The following is a 20,620-nucleotide window of genomic DNA, read 5'->3' on the forward strand; positions in this document are numbered from 1 at the left end:
GTCACTGCCAGTGTCCTTTCAGTCTACCCAAGTCATGCAACTGTCAACCACATTCAGAGAGACTAATTTGGACAGATGCTTTTTCCTTACCAGTCTGGCTGGAGTTGGTGAGCTCAGGTAAACTTTTTCAGTGGATGTCCCCATCAAGGTTTTTATCTCTTTGCTCAGATTTTTTTGAGGTGTTCTTGGGTTCAGTTTGCCAGTATTTTAGTCAGTATTTTTGCATCTATGTTCACTCCTCCCACTCTTCAGCTGAACTTTGGGAGCTCAGTCCAGTGCTCCAAGGCAGGTCTCTGCCTCTGTTTCCATCAGTTGCTGGATGAAAGTTCCATGGTGATATTTAAGATATTCATCAGTCTGACTACCGAGCAAGGCCAGTTCAGGTACCCTTTCTTCTATTGCTTAGGGTCTTATCTGGGGTCATCTTTGTGGATTCCCGGGAATCTCTCTAGAGCCAGGTGTCTTGCAAGCCCCATAATGGCTCCCTCAATCAAGATATCTTTTTCCTTGCTCTCGTTTCTGTCTTTCCTCCATCTCGACTACCGTGTCCCCTCAAGCTCTTCTCACCTCTATTCTTCTCCCCTTCTCTTTCTCTTCCACCCTCCCTTTTCCACCCACCCCCATGTTTCCAATTTTGTCAGGCGATCTTGTCTATTTCGACTTTTCAGGTGGCTCTATATATGTTTTTCTTAGGGTTTACCTTGTTACTTAGTTTCTCTAGGCATGAACTATAGGCTCAATATCCTCTGTTTATAGCTAGTATCCACTTATGAGTGAGTACATACCATATTCATCCTTTTGGATCTGGGATACCTCACTCAGGATGGTATTTTCTTGTTTAATCCATTTGGATGCAAATTTCACTATGTCATTGTTTTTTTTTTTACTGCCAAGTAGTACTCTAATGTGTAAATGTCCCACATTTTCCAGAGGGGAATTATATTTATTCATACAACCAAAACATCAGACAGACTCAGCAGCAGGGGGGTGGGGTGGGCGGGGCTAAGGTTCCCTAAGGCCTCTGGGCCCCTCTGCCTTCGGACTTGGGGTGCTAGTGGCAGACAGTTGTCTTAATCTTTTTCTTTTTTTCTTACTAGGCAGAAAGGGTCAGGCCTCAGCCCTCACACCCTGTTTAATAGTTTGACAGCTCAGGATAGAGACTCTTACCTGTCTTAGGGAGCTATGTCCACACTACCTTCAAGGTTAGAGTACTTGTCCCAAATCCAGTTCCCTGGGAAAGTGGGTGGTGAATACTGCCGGGTCTTCAGTCTCTGGTTTCTGGTACCCCTGTCACACAGGGTTGAAGACATGCCTGCCGGGTGGCCCAGCTTTGAGTCCCAGAGAGAAGGGCTGGTTGGGAGTTCAGGTCTCAGCAGGTGTGTGGAGGGGGCCAGGATCTCTGCTCCTCCATTCGATCTCCACCCTGAACGCTCAGTAGCAGCTTCAGGAGCTCCTGTCCCTTGGAGGGCGGAGGTGGGTGGGAGGCTGCTCTGACCATTGGGCTCCCATCCGCTGGCACTGGTGACTAAGGATGGTTCTTTGTCCTCGAGAATCCGGGGTGGGGTTGGGGCTAGGCTTGGGGGGACCTGAGGAGTGTGGAAGGTGGCCCTCTGATCCTCTAGGCGGCGGGACTGGGCCTCAGTCAACAGATAGAGAGGGAGCTTTGTCTGCAGGGAGATCAGGGAGCCAGACCGGGGGCTTAGGGCTGTGTGGCAGGTTCCTGAAGGAGGAGGGGAGGGAGGAGCAGATCACCAAGGCCCAGTGGTGGAGTTCACAGGGGGCCAGCCCTGATCATCTTTTGGGGAACCCTGCTCACCTTCCTCTTCTTCCTGGGGTCTTTCAGCCTCCATCCCTGGTCTTGGGAAGAGATACTGATGGGGGAGGGGTGACTGGAATTTGGAAGGAGGACAGGAACCCTGGGTTCCTGAGGGCAATGGGGGCTGGAAGGGGTGAGGGGTGAGCTGGGGGCTGGATGCCTGGGTACTGAGCAGGAAGCTGGGTTCCTGGTCAGCTCCCGCCCCTACGGGCTTTGCTCATCTCTGTCAACTTCCTCCATCCATTCTCTCTTCCCACCCAAACAGCTTGTTTGACCTCTCTTGCCCCAGGGGAGGACAGAGACCAGGAAGAAGTCCGGCTGCAGCGGTGGCGCAGGAGTGGCGCAGGGGTGGCGCAGGCTCCCCACAGGGACAGACTCTGCCTTCTCATTCCCAGAGCCTCACTAACCCCTCTAACCTGCCACCCTCACCCCACATTTTCTTTATCCCTTCTTTTGGTTGAGGGGCATCTAGGTTGTTTCCAGGTTCTGGCTATTACAAATAATACTGCTGTAAACATATTCAAACAAATGTCTTTGTAGTATGATTGAGCATCTTTTGTGTGTATGCCCAAGGTTGGTTGATTCCCAATTTTCTGAGAAACTGCCATACTGATTTCAAAAGTGGCTGTACAAGTTTGCATTCCCACCAGCATTCCCATGAGTGTTTCTCTTAATGCACATCCTTTCCAGCATAAGCTCTCATTGGTGTTTTTGATCCTGACCATTCTGGCAGGTATAAAATGGTATCTCAGAATTGTTTTGATTTGCATTTCTTTGATGGCTAAGGATGTTCAACATTTCCTTAAGTGCCTTTTGGCCATTTGAGATTCTTCTGTTGAGAATTCTCTGTTTAGTTCTATACCCATTTTAACTAGGTTATTTGGAATTTCAATATCTAATTTTTTGAGTTCTTTATATATTTTGGAGATCAGTCCATTGTCTGATGTGGGGTTGGTGAAGATCTTTTCCCATTCAGTGGGCTGCCTTTTTGCCTTATTGACTGTGTGCTTTGCTTTACAGAAGCTTTTTAGTTTTAAGAGGTCTCATTTAATTTAATTGCTGATCTCAGTGTCTATGCTACTGGTGTTATATTTAGAAAGTGGTCTCCTGTGCCTATGCATTGAAAGCTACTTCCCACTTTCTCTTCTATCAAGTTCAGTGTGGTCAGATTTATATTGAAATCTTTAATCCATTTGGACTGGAGTTTTGTGCATGGGGATAGATATGAATCTATTTTCATTCTTCTACATGTTGACATCGAGTTATGCCACCACCATTTGTTGAAGATGCTTTCTTTTCTTTTTTCCATTGTATAATTTTAGCTTCTTTGATAAAAATTAGGTCTTCATAGGTGTATGGATTAATATTTGGGTCTTCCATTCTATTCCATTGGTCAAACTCTCTGTTTTTATGCCAATACCAAGCTGTTTTCAGTACTGTAGCTCTGTAATAGAGCTTGATGTCAGGGGTGGTGAGGTCTCCAGAAGCTCCTTTGTTGCACAGGATTATTTTGGTTATCCTGGGTTCTTTGCTTTTCCATATGAAGTTGATTATTGTTCTTTCAAGGTCTGTGATGAATTATGTTGGGATTTTGATGAATTTTGATTTGATGAGTGTATTGCATTCAATCTATAGATTGCTTTTGGCAAGATTGACATTTTTATTATGTTGATTCTACCTGTCCAAGAGCATGGGAGATCTTTCCATTTTCTGGTATCTTTTTCAGTTTCTTTCTTCAAAGACTTAAAGTTCTTGTCAAATAGGTCTTTCACTTCTTTGGTTAGTGTTACCCCAAGATATTTTATGTTATTTGTGGCTATTGTGAAGGATGATGTTTCTCTGATTTTTTTCCCAGCTTCTTTATCATTTGAGTATAGGAGGACTTCTGATTATTTGAGTTGATTTTGTATCCTGCCACATTACTGAAGGTATTTGTCAGCTGTAGGAGTTCTTTAGTAGAGTTTTTGGAATCACTTACATATACACTATCATATCATCTGCAAATAACCAAGGTTTGACTTGTTCCTTTCCAATTTTAATCCTCTTGATCTCCTTTTGTTGTCTTTTTGCTAATAGCCAGAATTTCAAAGACTATGTTTAATAGATATGGAGAAAGTGGTCAGCCTTGTCTTGTTCCTGATTTTAGTGTAATTTCTTTGAGTTTCTCTCCATTTAATTTGATGTTGGCTGTCGACTTGCTGTATATTGTTTTTATTATGTTTAGATATGTTCCTTGTATCCTTGATCTCCCCAAGACCTTTATCACGAAGGGATGTTGGATTTTGTCGAATGCTTTTTGAGCACCTAATGAGATGATCATATGTTTATTTTCTTTCAGTTTATTTATATGGTGGATTTCATTGATTGATTTTTGTATGTTGAACCAGCCCTGAATCTCTGGGATGAAGCCTACTTGGTCATGATGGATGATTTTTTTTTGATGTGTTCTTGGATTCAGTTTGCCAGTATTTTATTCAGTATTTTTGCATCTATGTTCATGGTGAGATTGGTCTGTAATTCTCTTTTTTGATTGAGTCTTTGTGTGGTTTTGGTATCAGGGTAACTGTGGCCTCATAAAAAGAGTTTGGAAATGATGCTTCTGTTTCTATTATGTGGAACATTTTGAGGAGTATTGGTACTCACTCTTCTTGGACTTTCTGGTAGAATCCTGCATTAAAGCTATCCTGCCCTGGGCTTTTTTTGGTTTGGAGGCTTTTGATGACAGCTTCTATTTCCTTGCAGTTATAGGTCTACTTAATTGCTTATCTGGTCTTGATTTAATTTTGGTATATGGTATCTATCCAGAAAATTGTCCATTTCTTTTACATTTTCCAGTTTGTGGAGTATAGGATTTTGTAGTATGATCTAATGAGCCTCTGGATTTCCTCAGTGTCTGTTGTTATGTTCCCATTTTCATTTCTGATTTTGTTTATTTGGATGTTCTCTCTCTGCATTTTGATTAAGTTGGATAAGGGTTTGTCTATCTTGTTGATTTTCTTAAAGAACCAGCTCTTTGTCTCATTGATTCTTTGTATTATTTTCTTTGTTTCTATTTTATTGATTTCAGCCCTTTTTTTTTTTGCTTTAGAGCTTTCAGGTGTGCTGTTAAGTCACTAGCGTGAGCTTTCTCCACTTTTTTTATGTAGGCACTTAGTACTATGAACTTCCCTCCTAGCACTGCTTTCATAGTGTCCCATAGGTTTGGGTATGTTGTGCCTTTATTTTCATTGAATTCTAGGAAGTCTTTAGTTATTTCTTTATTTTTTCATTGACCCAGAGGTGGTTAAATAGTTCACTGTTCAATTTCCATGAGTTTGTAGGCTTTCTGAGTGTAGTGTTGTTAAATTATAACTTTAAACCCATGGTGATCCGATAAGATACAAAGGGTTACTCCAATTTTTATATCTGTGGAGGTTTGCTTTATTACTGAGTTTGTGATCAATTTTAGAGAAGGTTGCATGAGATGCTGAGAAGAAACTATATTTTTTTGTGTTTGAGTGGAATGTTTTATAGATGTCTATTAAGTCCTTTTTAGTCATGACATCTGTTAGTTCTCTTATTTCTTTGTTAAGTTTCTGTCTGGTTGACCTATCCATTGGTGAAGGTGGAGTGTTGAAGTCTCCTACTATTAGTGTGTGGGTTTTGATGTGTGATTTAAGTTTTAGTAATGTTTGTTTTACATATGTGGATGCTCTTGTATTAGGGTCGTATATGTTCAGGATTGAGACTTCATCTTGATGAATTGTTCCTGTTAAAATTATAACGTGTCCTTCTCCATCTCTTCTGATTGATTTTAGTTTGAAATCTATTTTGTTAGCTATTAGGATAGCTATACCCACTTCTTAGATGCATTTAATTGGAAAAACTTTTACCAAACTTTAACTCTGAGGTAATGTCTATCTTTGAAGTTGAGGTGTGTTTTTTGTGTACAACACAAGACTGGATCCTGTTTTTGTATCCATTCTCTTAGCCTGTGTCTTTTTATAGGTGTATTGAGTCCATTGATATTAAGAGATATTAATAACCAGTGATTATTAATTTCTGCTATTTTTTGGTGGTAGTGTTTGTGTGTTTCCCTTCTTTGGGTTTTACTTGTGGGAAATTTTCTGTTGCCTATATTTTTTGGGTGCAGTTAGCTTCCTTGGGTTGGGGTTTTTCTTTGTAGGCCTGGGTTTGTAGATATGTATTGTTTAAATCTGGTTTTGTCATGGAGTATCTTGTTTTCTCCGTCGATGGTGATTGAAAGCTTTGCTGGGTATAGTAGCCTGATCTTGCACCAGTGGTCTTTTAGTGTCTTCAACACATCTTCCCGGACCTTCTGGCTTTCATGGTTTTCATTGAGAAGTCAGGCCTAATTCTGATATGTCTACCTTTCTATGTTACTTAATATTTTTCCTTCGCAGCTTTTCATATTCTTTCTTTATTTTGTATGTTTTGCATTTTGGTTATTTTATGGTGAGGATACTTTTTTTTGGTTCAGTATTTTTAGTGTTCTGTAAGCTTCTTGTACCTTCAAAGGAATATCCTTCTTATGGTTGTAAAGTTTTCTTCTATGATTTTGTTGAATTTATTTTCTGTGCCTTTGAGCTGCAGCTCTTCTCCTTCTTCAATTCCTATTATTCTTAAGTTTGCCCTTTTTGTGGTGTCTGAGATTTCCTGGATGTTTTATGTTAAGAATTTGTTAGACTTAATATTTTCTTTGACCAATGAATCACATTACTCTATAGTATCTTCAACACCTGAGATTCTCTCGTATTCTGTTGGTTATACTTGCTTCTATAGTTTTTGCATGTTTACCCAGATTTTCCCTATCCAGAATTCACTTGGTTTGTGTTTATTTTATTACCTCTATTTTAGTCTTCAAGTCTTGAACTGTTTGATTCATCTGTTTGATTTTTTTCTTGGGTTTCTTTGAGAGATTTATTAATTCCTTTCAATTTTTTGTTTGTCTTTTTCTCCATTTCTTTAAGGGAATTTTTCATTTCCTCCTAAAAGGTCTCCATCATCTTCATAAAGTTTTGCTTAAAATAGTTTTCTTCTGTTTCTTCTGGGTTAGGATAATCAAGTCTTCCTGTTGTGTGACCACTGGGTTCTGATGTTATCTTGTTGCTTTTTAGATTGTTGGACAAATTATTGCATTGATGCCTACCCATCTCTTCCTTCAATATATGCTGCCAGTGTCTTTGCATCTTGGTCCAATCCTTGCAGTGGCTGTCCGCGCATTTGGGAACTGTTCTTGGTCTGCTTTGTACTGTCAATGTCTGTGTCTCAGGGAACCATTGAGGTCTCTCTTTGCCTGCTCTCTTGTTCTGCTCTCCTGGTTTGCTCTCTTGGTCTGCTCTTTGCAGTCATAGCTTGTGCTTTGATGTTCCTCTCTTGGTCTTCTCTGCAGGAAACTCATCTGTTGACTGGCTAGAGAAATGGAGGTAGGTGAGGGAGAGGCCTGGAGTTTTGTACCACTACAGAGGGCCTAGAGAGTGGGGTTTTCTGCCAGGTGATTGGTCACTACACTCTTGGTCCTCTCTGTATTGTATCAGGCTGTGTTTCAGAGTTCCACTGAGGATGCAGGAAGATAGGTGAGTTTGGGGGTGGAGTGGGACTTGTAGCTTGTGGGGTCTGTTGGATGGGCAGGATATTGGGGCAGCCTACCTCCAGGAAACTCTCCTGCTGGCTGGCTAGTTCTGAAGTAGGTGGAGGAGAGGCTGGGGTTTTGCCCCACTATGGAGGGCCTAGAGAGTGGGGTGTCCTGCAGGCTTGGTGGCTACTCACCTCTTGGTCCTCCCTGTATTGTATCAAGCTGTGTTCGAAAGAGGATAAGTGAGTTTGGGGTGAAATGGGTCTTGCAGCTTGCAAGTTCCAGTGGATGGGGTGGGTATTGGGGCAGCCTACCTGTAGAGATCTCTCCTGCCTGGCTAGAGAAGCTGAGGCAGGTGGGAAAGTGGCCTGGGGTTTTGCCCCACTATAGAGGGCCTAGAGAGTGGGGTTGTCCTGTCTGGTGACTCGTCACTCACCTCCTGCATTGTAGCAAGCTGTGTTTCAGAGTTCCACTGAGGTTTCTGCATTCTGATTTTTTAAAAAAATCTGTCTCTCACCAACTACACTCAGTCAAACCATCTTTGATTTAGACAATCTTTTGATTGTGTAAAATTTTCAGTCTTTTGATTGTGTATGAGAAATTAAATTAAGGAAGAGAAATTAAAAACTCTTTCAAAGCAGCTAAGTGCATGAATTTTCTAGATTTTGAATTTTCATCTTTTACGGCTATATCCATCCTAATTAAATAATAATTATTTTCTTTGTAGACACTTCCTTGTTATCTTCCTGAACTATAAATATGACTTCTCATAGACTCAGTAATTCTCATTTTCTGTTTAAATCCCATTAATGAGTACACACATTGGAGAGAGAAGAACATAGCCACAGTAAAATGTCAGTGAGTGCATTCTATAAATGGGACTTTGGTTAACAGTGTCGGATCAGCAGGGTCAGTTGTAAGGGCTTCTTGTACTGGTCTTATGTGATGGGCCTTTAAATTGAGGAACTCCAACACAGAAAAGAAGATAAATATCTAATTACTACTGACAATAGCTGACTAATTTCCCATGTTTTGATCTTATACATTTGAAAGAAAAGTGATGTCAATTACTTAAACTTAACGAATTCCTTAGATTAATGATTAAATCTACAGCTTTGTTCTCATTTTTTATTGTGAGACAACACACTCACACATGTGCAATAAACTATCTGGCAGAGGGCTAATATCCAAAATATAAAGAACTCAGAAAACTTGGGATACAGATAGAATTTTCAAAAGAGTAAACTCAAATGGCTGAGAAACATTTAAATAAATGTTCAACATCCTTAGATGCCAGGGAAGTGCAAATAAAATCTACTTTGAGATTTTATCTTGCTCTTGTCAGAATGGCTAAGATCAAAAGCAAGTGACAGCTCATGCTGACAAGGATACCGTCTACGGGTAGCACTCATCATTGCTGGAGCCATTATGGAAATCAGTATGGTGGTTTCTCAGTAAGACTGGAATAGATCTGCTTCAAGATTCAACTGTACCACTCTTGAGCATATACCCAAGGGATGCTTCAACCTACCACAAAGACATTAGCTCAAATATGTTCATTGCTGCTGTAGTAATAATAGCCAGAAATTGGAAACCATCTAGATTTCCTTAACAGATGAATGAATAAAGAAAGTGTGGTTCATTTACACAATGGAATATTCCTCAACTTTTAAAAGTGAAATCATGAAATATACAGGTAAACTGATGAAACTAGAAAAAAATCTTTTTAAGTGTTGTATCCCAGACCCAGAAACACAAATATGGTATGGTATTAGCAGTTAAGTCAATGATAAACAGGCTACAATTTATATAACCACAGAGATTAGGTATACAGTAAAGGATTAGGTGAGACAGATAGACTTGGTAGGAAAGAAAACAGAATAGATAGTTATAGATGGATTGGAGACACTGGAATCAAAGGATCAAATCAGGAGGGGAAGGGGATAGTGGAAGAGGGAAGAGGACAAGGGAGAGAATACAATGAGAGACAGATAAAATTAAGGGCCATTTTATGGGTAGTAAGGAAACCTAAATACAGTAGAATCTTCGTAAAAATATACATATATGAAGGCAATTAAAATGAAATCACCAAATAATGGGGAGACTGGAAATCTCTTGTCACCACATAAAGATTTGGGTACTGGGATTGGGTTATATCTAATTGAGCTGTTGCCCAAAAGTGCCTTGTGGGAATTCCCAAATAAACTAGGCTATTGCCAAGACTATAGGTTGCTCACCACAAACTGAAGACAAGGCCCTGTTGCTGAAGACAGCACCTACACAACTCATTGGACATGGAGAAGTCCAACTAGTGTCTACAGAGAGCCTTCACCCTTACATGCCAGTGTTTTGGGTACAGAAAGTCACTCTGCATGCTACCAAAGGAGAAATGTAAACACCAACACAGCCATGAATTTTTAGATCTTTATAGGTGTCCTGCCTGCAAGATATGCTGGTGCAATGGTGGCAAAAATCTTATAGGAGTAAAAGGTACCATGAGATGGTACCCATACCCAACACTGCTTGAATGGCCAAGAACTTGAGACTACATAGCCCAGAGACCTAGGGTCAAAACAAAAACTACTGTTCTAAAAACAAAACAAAACAAAACAAAAAACAACAGCAAAAGTAGCAATAAAATGAACCCTAATGGCAATGTGCTCTACTCATAGATCAGCACCTTTTCCAGCCAGGAGCAGAGAAATTTCCTGCTACAATCGATGGCAAGAAATTCAGAGACCCAAGCCAGAGAGTAGGAGGCCCTGGAACCCTCAGTCCTAAATGGGATGCTCTCTCAACCCCACCCAACCCCAGGACTTAGAGAACCTTACAGAAAGAATGTAAGAGCCAGAGGGCGTTGAGAACATTAAGAAAACAAGCCCCCCTAAATCAACAAGAGCAAAGCTCATATGAACTCTGTGCATGAGGCAGCATGCCCAGAGACTGAGGGAGCATGTGCAGAGACTGAGGCAGCATGCACAGGGGACGAGGCAGCATGCACAGAGGCTGAGGCAGCATGCACAGAGGCTGAGGCAGCATGCGCAGAGACTGAGGCAGCATGCGAAGGGACTGAGGCAGCATGCGTAGAGGACAAGGCAGCATGCACAAAGGATGAGGCAGCATGCACCGAGGACGAGGCAGCATGCACAGAGGATGAGGCAGCATGCACAGAGGACGAGGCAGCATGCACAGAGGCTGAGGCAGCATGCACAGAGGCTGAGGCAGCATGCGCAGAGACTGAGGCAGCATGCGCAGAGACTGAGGCAGCATGCGCAGGGACTGAGGCAGCATGCGTAGAGGACAAGGCAGCATGCGTAGAGGACAAGGCAGCATGCACAGAGGACGAGGCAGCATGCACAGAGGACGAGGCAGCATGCACAGGTGATGAGGCAGCATGCACAGAGGCTGAGGCAGCATGCGCAGAGACTGAGGCAGCATGCGCAGAGACTGAGGCAGCATGCACAGGGCCTGCACTGATCTGCACTAGGATCTTTGTGTATACATTATAGCTTTCAGTTTAGTATTCCTATGGGATTTCATTGTGTGCAAACGAGGGGGTTTCTTTTTCTTGTGCCTTCTCTCGGGCTCTTTTCATTCTGTTGATTCATTTTGTTTAATTCCAATGTGTTAGTTTTTGTCTTGTCTTATTATATTTATTATTATCTTCTAGAAGACTGTTTTTGTTAAGGAGAGACTGAAAGGGAATAGATCCAGATGGGAGAGGAGGCAGAAAGAAACTAGGAGGAGCAGAGGGAGGACAAAACATAATCACGATACATTATGTGATAGAAAACTCTATTTTCTATAAAAGGAAAAATATATGTAAAGTTTAGAATTATTAACATCAAGAGAATTCCAGGCAATACCCAGGAGCCTCTTCCTAACCTAATTCTTGTTGCGATCATCTTTGTTTTTTCTTAGCGTTTGGCACTCTATATTTTTCCTGTGTTTGGACTTCCTGAAAATGCATTGGGCTACTTGCATTATTCCATGCCATGCCTAGTGTGCTCTTGTGATAATTTTTGAGATTCATCAACTTTATGTGCTCATTCCTTTTCCTGACTGTGTAGTTTTTTATTCCAGGAAGACTCCGTAACTGGTTGCTGCATTCTATGATAATAGGTAGTGGTGTTATTTCTAGGTTTAAACTACTATGTCAGTTCTGCTATGGGATGTTCTTACCTGCATGACATGGTGTATGCTATTTTTAGGTGTTATGAAGACACATTGTATGTTATTTAAGTTCATTAGAAATTCGGAGGGTCTGGAGATACGACACAGTTAATGAAGTCAATGTGGGGACTGAGTTTGACCTGCAGAAACCATGCTTTAAAAATGTCTTCTGTGGTAGCATGCTTCTAATGCCAGTGTAGGGAGGAAGAGACAAGAGGATGCCCAGGCTAACTGTTCAGTCAGACTTGCCTATCTGATGAGTTCCAGGTAGATGAGTGACCATCTCAAGGGAGAACAGTATTCCCAAGGATGACACTGGAGGTTTTATTTGGCTTTTATACACGTGTGCGTACATGTACATGCAGTGTAAAAATGTTCAGTCAGTAATACATTTGCTTCACAAGCTTGAAAACTTGATCCTGATATCCAAACCCGGGTATGACTCTAGTCACAGTGGTACACACTTGCAAATCAGCCATAGAGTGACAGGAAGCAGAGACAGGCAGATCTTTGTAAGCTCTCTGGCCAGTTAGTTTGCCCTATGAGGTAAAGTCCCAGGCCTTATAGAAGGCACCTGAGAAATGGCACCAAAAGTTGTCTTCTGACTTCTACACACTTGTGCAAAAGTGTCCACATGTACACCCATATCTACCTATGTTTTTTCTTTGTCTCTCATGCATGCATAAATATACAAACTTCATATAATTGTGATAAACATGCTTCAAATACCTGATTGCAGTATTTGATTTGAGTCTATTGCACACAGGAGGGGACTAATTAATATAACTTTACCTTGACAAGTTTTATTTCATATCCAGGCTGCCAGCTGGACATCTAAGAGGACTGTTAGTTCTTGTACACAGAGCTTTACCAGATAATGCGAAACTGAGCTTTAAAGCTGTTTTCCAGTGTGTATCCCACCCCACAGTCATGTGGGAGTCCCCTCTGTGTGCTGTGATTTTCATAAATGAATAGAGAAACTGCCTTGGCCTGTTGATAGGGCAGAACTTAGGTAGGCAGGGAAGACAGAACTGAATGCTGGGAGAAAGATGGGCGGGGTCGGAGAGACACCATAGAGCTGTCAGATCAGACATGCCAAATCTTTGCTGGTTAGCCACTGCCATGTGGCGATATACAGATTAATAGAAATGGGTTCAATTAGAATAAGAGTTAGCCAATAAAAAGCTAGAGCTAATGAGCCAAGCAGTGATTTAATTAATATGGTTTCTGTGTGGTTATTTTGGGACTAAGCTAGCCAGGGCAGCCAGGAACCAACAAGTGGCCTCCTCCTCCTACCCCACAGGACCTGAGCATCGCCTGGCGGACCCCTGCACAAAGTCTGAAACAAGGCATCCCAAACTCACTGTCTTCTGCAACAGTACTCTCTTACCTTCAAATTCTGAATGCTACCAATCTGACCCTGTGGTATTAGCAGTCTTAATTTCTCCTCAGGGATGTCTTCTCTTTGCAAGTATCTTTAAGTTCGAGCTCCTCTTGGATTAGAGCCCGTTCTAGTAACTTCACCTTTGATTGATGACTACTGTCAGGATTCTGTTCCATATATGATCATATTTAATGACACTATTTAGGACTTCAGTGTGTCACTTTTGGAAGTAAGGAATACAGCTTGACCTATTGAAGATACTGTTTTTTGCATGTCAGTATTTTCAAATCTCAGAGAAATCTCTTGCTACCAAATTTTGGGTTTAATTTTATTTATCAAAGAGTTTGAACATGTTTCCCACATACTTGTCCGTTTGATAATCTGTAGACAAAACAATGCAAAACACTGACTAGGGCAGGCAAGATAGGTCAGCAGGTTAAGGGTACTTGCCACCAAGTCTGATGACCTAAATTCCATTTGGGGCATTCATATAGTTGAAGGAGGGAACAGAGTCCTGCAAACTGTCTTTGACATCCACACAAATGCTGTGACACGCACACACAAACACAGACACAAATAAAATACATACATACACAAGCATATATATGTACATATAAAAATAGGAATAAAAAAGCCGATCTAACTTTTACCTCTCCGCTCTAGTACCTGTCCTTCTTCCCCACCCCACCCGCTGTCTCTACCTGCTGTTTTAATCTTGCCCTCTTTGGACTCCTTTTTACATTATAAGCTTTTGTATATTTGGTGTTGCAGTTATGGTCTCTAATCTGTGGCTTTACTTGTTTAAAAACATACTAAATGTGAGCACCCATGGAGCAGAGGCGAGCAGGAGTCTGAGATCAGCCTGTTGCAGACAGAGAAACTCGAGCCAACCAGTGTGACAGTGACAGAAAACAAAACACAAAGAAACTTATAAGTGTAGCCCACCCAATTTTATGATTTCAGCCCCTCTAGCTGATGCTTTGTGTGTGTCTTGTGAAATAACTCTCCCCTGCTCTGAGATGTGAAGTAGTTCTTTCTTTCCCTGCTCAGAGGTATGATTTATTTTCTCGATATTGTTTTCAAGAACCTTGATGTTTTGTTTTTCTCATTTAAGCAGTTTTTATGCCTGAATTTTTTTTTTTTTGGTTTATTAAGTGTAAAGTTTTGATTTTTTTCAATAAAGAAAACCAATTTTCTCAGCAGTGTTTATTGAAAGCTCCATTCTTTATCTAGAGGCCTGTAGCAATATCCTTGCTGTACATAAAATGTGCAGGTGTAGCCTCCTGGTTCATTCTACTCTGCTGTGTGTTTTGCTGTCCATCCTTCATTCTCTGTCCTACAGAAGCTCCATCCTGAGCGCCCCCTGCAGGACGAGTCTGAATAACTTGTTCTTTTCATTCAAAGACTTTCCCAGTTCCTATTGGTAACTCCATTTCCTAGTTTCTTTTAATGGAATATGTTCCTCTCTATTTCTGGATGGGTAACAACTTGTTTATAAAATACCCTGATAGACACTGAATTGAATCGAATGTTTTCCTACAGCCATACTAAACTTTTTGTCAAAATCTTTTGCTTCCCAAGAACATGATGGTTGCTGTGGATATATCTTGTCTTAGTCTCAGGTCAGTTTTACAAATGGGTGTTATTATCTTCATCTTGTCAGTTGAGAAGCCGAGAGTCACAAAGGCTAAGGAGTACATTTGGGTTTCCAGATGCTAAGTGGAGAAGGTGGGATTCAAATTCAGCTCTCTGGGTCAAACAATAATCACATTGTATCGGGATTTATTTAATACATTACTACTGAGAAATCTCCATGTTCCCTTGAAAATGCAAATGAAGAGATGTCACAGAAAAAGGAAGAAAAAAATGATAAAGCCTCCATCGTCTGTCTAGAACTTTCTCTAAGCAGTGAGGCAAACATCTGGTCATAATGTGCTAAGATTAAACTGAGAGAACGTTTTATACAATGTTTTTAGTTACATCAGGAGATTCCATTGTATGCTTAGCTGAGCATTGGATTGCAAGTTAAAAGTCTTAAGTACACAAACAGATTCAAGAAATCAAGCTTAAAACAGGTCTGTGCACTCCCACAAACAGATGCTTCTTTTGTTTCAATTACTATGGACATGTGCATCCCATGTAAAGACCAACCGAGAGCTGTTCTGAGACTGACTTATAGGAGTCCCATACTTGGATGTGTATGTAGGTGGACCTCACAAAGTGAATTCCTGACAGGCCTTTTTACAGAGCAGAATGGGAGCATGGTGCTCCCAAGATGTCCCTGAGAAAGTAAAACAAACAAACAGGCACACACACCAGCTAATGCTCAATTTACTAAGCAAACTTGCTTTCATTTCTCATGGAGTAAGACTGATATGTCACTGGGCGGTGGTGGCGCACGCCTTTAATCCCAGCACTTGGGAGGCAGGGGCAGGCGTATCTCTGAGTTTGAGGCCAGCCTGGTCTACAAGAGCTAGTTCCAGGACAGTCTCCAAAGCAACACAGAGAAACCTTGTCTCAAAAACCAAAAACAAACAAACAAAAAAACCCAGGTATGTCAAAAGGTACATGTGCTTTTAGCTTTATAATAAATTATAAATGTACTTTCCATAGTGCCTAGACCATTTTGCATCCCACCACCCTGTGAGCTCTAGGTAGTACTCTATCTCATCAGATTGGCATAGTAAGGACTTTTAATTAACCACTTGATGACTAATTATGTTGAGGCTCTTTCTGTGCATGTATGGGACACTTGAAAATTTATTTCTTTTTAGAGATTTATTTTTATTTTATGTGTATGAGTGCTTGCCTGCATGCATGTGTGTGCTCCACGGTTGTGTCTCATGTACACTGAGGCCAGCAGAGAGTGTCAGACTCCCCAGAAATGGAGTTAGAGAGAGCTGTGCACCACCACGTGCTGGGAATCAAACCTGAGTCCTCTGGAAGAACAACCAGTCCTCTTACCTGGTGAGCCATCCCTGCGTATTTAGATTTTAATCTTATGCTATCTATTATGCTCTCTGTGTTATTGAGCTCTTTTTGTAATCTGTGGAGAAGCTCTTTACTGGGGAAATGATTTGTAAATATTTTCTCTGTAGTGTTTTGTTTTGTTCTGCTTGTGTTCATCTTCTTGCCTGTTTGTCAAAGAGCAGAGGGTTCTAATTTTTTTTTTTTGAGACAGATTGTCACTATATAGCCCATAGTGTCAGCCCATCCAGCTGATAGAGATGACCTTCCTCTGCCTCCTGAGTTCTGGGACTAGAAAAGTACACCACTATGCTTGGCTAGACGTTTCCATTTTTTTTTTGGACGTTTCCATTTTTAATGAAACAAAACTTACAGGTTTTTAAAGGGTTCATATTTTTCAAATCCTGTCAAAGCTTGTAAGCAAAGATCACAAAATAATCTCATGGTTTCTTCCAGTTTTATTTCTTATGTTAAAGCCTTTCAACATCCTTATACTTACTTTTCATTTTCATTTTTCATCATTTATAATTGTTTATATAAAAATTCATCAGTCATAAAGATATCATAATATGAATAGCTGTAAATACCTTCAAAATTTATTTTTTGGCCTTTAAAGTGGCATAATTGGTCTATACCTTTTAGATTTCTTTTATGTTTCATTCAGGAATACATTTCTTTTTTAACTTCATAATATAGGCTTTTCAATTTTTGATAAGTATCATTCATTTGTAATTGCATTTAGTTATAACTATTCATATTATTTCAATTTTCATTATAGGAAAGACACAACATTAGTTTTATTTGCTTTCTGAATATGGCCTGAGTTTGGCTGCTGTCTTTCGAGGTGACCTGTGGAACTGATCCGTTAGCCAAGATAGACTGTATCACTACACAATAAAGCTACATCTGTCCAAGAGAGGTGTGCTTTTGGCTTCTGTGTGAGGAAACCACTATTGTCTTGGCACCCACAGGTTTACATTCTCCTCCCTGGATCCAAGGATCCTACAGAGATACTTTGGCCTGTGGATAGCTGCTAACTTCTTGTTCCTGTATGAGACACGAGCAAGACGGCTTCCTCTTTTGATACTTACTGCTCTTGACTGAATGTTTGTCTGAGAAATAGAAATTAGGACTGCACACAGCTTAAAACATCTTGTGCACCAGAAGGCTGTGTTGATGGACGAAAGACCTCTCAGCACACAATCAAGCTTTTTTTCAGGCTATTTAATTCATGTAATGACACTAGAGCATCTATCGGTTCCCTTAGGAGAATGCTCTGAGGGCAGGCCTCTCCTCAGCAGGATGTTGCCTTGGCGTTTCCACCAGACATTGCTTTCTCCATGTCCTCTTTCTTCCTGGATGCCGCACATGTGTTAGCCTACAGTTGGCGGTGAATTCCCCCAATCTCTTTTTTTCATCCCAAACTTTTACTGAAGCATGGAACTTTTTCCAGCTTTGGATTAAGTCTAGTATGAGAGTACATGAGTGTCCTGTTTCTTAGAAAAGGTACTTGCCAGTCCTTACTTTCAGCTGCAGTTCAGTCTAGTGCTAAGAGAAGGAAAATGACACCTGCCCACTAATACTCCTGCTTACTAAAGTGACTGTGTACTCATTAGTCAAACTTTCCCAGAATATATTACTTCAGGGAATCATTAATATTTCATAATTCTGGATGTCAAGTGGTTTATAATATCTTTTAGGAGAAATGATTTCTTTGTATGTAAGAATTTTTTAATCTGTGGGCTGGCACGATGGTTCATTAAGTAGAAACACTAGCTATGATGTCTGAGGATTTGAGTTCGATCCCTAGAACCTACCTACTTAGCACAAAGAGAAAACCAACTCCCACAAGATGTCCTCTGACCCCTACATGTTGCCATGAAACATGCATACCCATTCACATACACACATACACAATAGATTAAATCCAATAATTAAAAATTGAACCTTAGCCGGGCGATGGTGGTGCACGCCTTTAATCCCAGCACTCGGGAGGCAGAGGCAGGCGGATCTCTGTGAGTTCGAGACCAGCCTGGTCTACAGAGCTAGTTCCAGGACAGGCTCCAAAGCCACAGAAAAAAAAACCCTGTCTCGAAAAACCAAAAAAAAAAAAAAAATTGAACCTTATAGCTAGTTAAAATTCTGTTTGAGCTAAGAATATTTATTCACATGATTAATTATGAGTTAGTGATACAGCAATAATAAGACGATAGTTACACAATTTCTGCTAAATGTATGCTAAGAATAAGGCTAAGTAGCAATCTGATTCCTCCTATAGGATGATAGATATGACAACACTCTTTGGAAATATCTATATTTGAAAGAAAAAACTGAACAAATTTTCATTTCCTAGTATTGATATACTTCCTTTTTCAGCCCACATATGGTAAACATGTTTGAATGTCAGTACCTCAAGATCTCCATTGATTTTTTTCCATTACATGTACTTTAAGAAAATGAAGAATATACAAATTTAAAACATTATACATGGAATTATACATTGGCTAAAGATACAGACAGGCATAACAGACAAATATTTTATATACTTTCTTAGAATTCATAATGGATCTATGCTGTATGAATTTGAACAAAACTGCAAAGAAAACATAACAGCAGCAATTATTTAGTTATTGCATTAAAACTTTTTGTCAAATAAATAATTCCATGGAGTTTATCAGTGAATTTAAAAATGTACAGTATTGCTCTTTTAGCCCAAACAAAACACCCGTGGAAAGAATAATAGAGCACCATGTGCCAGAGTTGTGAAGTCTCCTATGTGGCCAGCAAATTTATCATGCTCTGGGGAGCAACCAATTGGTCAAGAGCAAATGCACACTGCAGTGAGGTCCTGTGAGACTGCACTGGAGCCGCAGAATTCCTCTCTCCTACTGACACAACAACCATGTGACATCGTGTGGCGTATCCCTCACACGCTCCCTGAGATGCTGGGAAGCAGCCCCACCTCCCTGACAGTCCCATGAAAGCGCAGCGAGGTGATTCTGTGAAGCACCTGGTAATCTATAATAATTGTGGATGGTTATGCAGCTGAATTATGGATTTACTTGACTTTTTATTGCTCTTACTAGAGTGTACTCCTTATATGAAAGTTGATAATGATATAACTAGATTTTAGGAATAAGTTCTGGCATGTCTCAAAATATAAGAGAGAATTTTGAGTGTGGGTTGCATAAACAAACACCAAGGGGCTGAGATGATGGCTCTGAGGGCAAGAGTGCTTGCTCTACAGGCATTGAGGAACCAAGGGACAAGAGTGCTGGCTCTACAGGCATTGAGGAACCAAGTTTTACTCTCCAGCACTTGTGAAAAGTCTAACCCCAGCATCAAGAGAGGAGACTGGTGGCTCCCTGATCCATCCAGCTAGCCAGCCTTGCCAAAATGGTGAGCTTCCAGTCCAGTGAGAGACCCTGTCTCAAGACAATATGGTGGAACATGATCAATGAAGACGCTGGCCTTCTGCTCTGGCATCCACTTGTGGACATGGGTGTGCATACACACACACACACACACTCACACACACACATGCACACAAATGATAAAAGGTTTGGAAGATGGATGTATTAACCATCCTAAGTCTATCAGTATCCAATTTCTACACGACTAAAAATGTAATATTATACTTCATAAATATATACAACTAGTATTAATTTTTGCTAATTAAAAAATAGAATTATGTATGCCATTATACAAATAGCAGCTTCATTTGTCCCATGCTCACTGGATCATTTTGATTGTACCAAGAGGTCAGGTTGAATGACTGATTTGTACCACTTATGTTTGCACTAGATACTGATATTTGCACATGACACAATAGTATTTCATTGCATTTTCAGTACATATCCTCAGTGCCGAGTGGTCCTGTTCAGTATTGGAACTCTGTAATCACGACAGGAATAGTAAAGTCCATATTTGTTCTCAACATTGCACAGGGACACTTGCTTGTTCAGTCACATCATGGAAGATGTGGGACGATATAGCCACATCTTTGCTTCACACAATATTTAAGTGTTATAGAGGCATGGATTATAATAGAGTATTTAATATTCTGATATTGTTATTCAAACTTGAGAATAATTAGTGAAAGCCTATTATATCAGGGAGCTGTAAATTAAGTCGGTTTTGCAAAACTGAGAAACCACTGTTGACATTTCAGGCAAAGTAAATTTCAGTGGGAAATAAATCTGTTACAGTAGGAAACAAAAGTTGTTTTCCTTCTAAAAACTAAAAATAAATAAAATTACACATATATTGGTAGCATTCTTTTCTTCTGCAATGTCAGTCCTCTGTTTTTACAAAGCACTATATGGCTTTGCACCTGTACGGTACCTTTTAAATGTGTGCTCCTTTTCATTCAATCAATATTCACGTATACAATGACTAAAACATTCTCTAAAAACGTGAGAGCAACTTTTATAGTCACTACAGTTTGGGAACTCAGTCTATTCAATTTAATTATGTTTTGGTATTCAGAATATTCTGGAATTTGGGGATGGAGCACTGGCTCAGCTGTTAATAGAATTTACTGTTCTTGTGGAAGTCTTGAGTTTGGTCCCCAGCTTCCACATGAGGCTGTTCACAACCACCTTTAACTCCACCTCCAGAGAATGCAGTACCCTCTTCTGTTTCTTGTGGGCACTTGCATCCATGTGCACATACATACACTAAGACCCACACATCCACATGATTT

General features: G+C 40.4%; 1 protein-coding gene and 1 pseudogene across 4 annotated transcripts in view; one reads left to right on the forward strand and one right to left on the reverse strand.

The window, feature by feature from the left end:
* Trpc6 (transient receptor potential cation channel subfamily C member 6) overlaps positions 1 to 20,620 on the forward strand; it is a 116,075-nt gene that overhangs the window by 23,795 nt on the left and 71,660 nt on the right. The gene's annotated exons all lie outside the window — the stretch shown is intronic.
* On the reverse strand, positions 1,370 to 1,850 carry LOC121451558 (annotated as a pseudogene).

Source organism: Microtus oregoni, unplaced genomic scaffold, assembly GCF_018167655.1.
Source record: "Microtus oregoni isolate MIOR12 unplaced genomic scaffold, Mior012 000008F_ref0000371, whole genome shotgun sequence".
NCBI lineage: Eukaryota > Metazoa > Chordata > Mammalia > Rodentia > Cricetidae > Microtus > Microtus oregoni.